Source organism: Colobus angolensis, unplaced genomic scaffold (genome assembly GCF_000951035.1).
Source record: "Colobus angolensis palliatus isolate OR3802 unplaced genomic scaffold, Cang.pa_1.0 Scaffold913, whole genome shotgun sequence".
Taxonomy (NCBI): domain Eukaryota; kingdom Metazoa; phylum Chordata; class Mammalia; order Primates; family Cercopithecidae; genus Colobus; species Colobus angolensis.
Window position 1 is genome coordinate 17,968 of NW_012123077.1, and position 414 is coordinate 18,381.

Genomic DNA, 414 nt, shown 5'->3' on the forward strand with positions numbered 1-414 from the left:
TCCTCCTGGATGACAGTGATCCCCACTTCCTCTTTGCCCCAAACCTCCACCCATGGCCACCCACTGACTCCTGCCACCACCTGGAATTCCTCCAGCTCTGAACATCAACTATGAAGGTCCCCATCCCTGATTCACCTGCTGTCCTACTAGCCTCTCTCGTAGCCGTCCCTCCTTACCTGCTGATCAACATCAACAAGGCTCTTCTCCTCCGGGGCCGTGCATGGGAATCACCAGGGAGCCTGATGCCCAAGCTGCCTCCAGGGCACCTGTCATCTGCTCTCATCTCCTGTCCTTGTGCACTACACCGTCTTTGTCTCTCAGGTTCTCTGAGTTTGGTATTTTTGATGTTTTTCAGATATCTTAGTGGGGTCTTGAATTCAAACGTCAAACCATGACAAGCTGAGTTAACGTTTG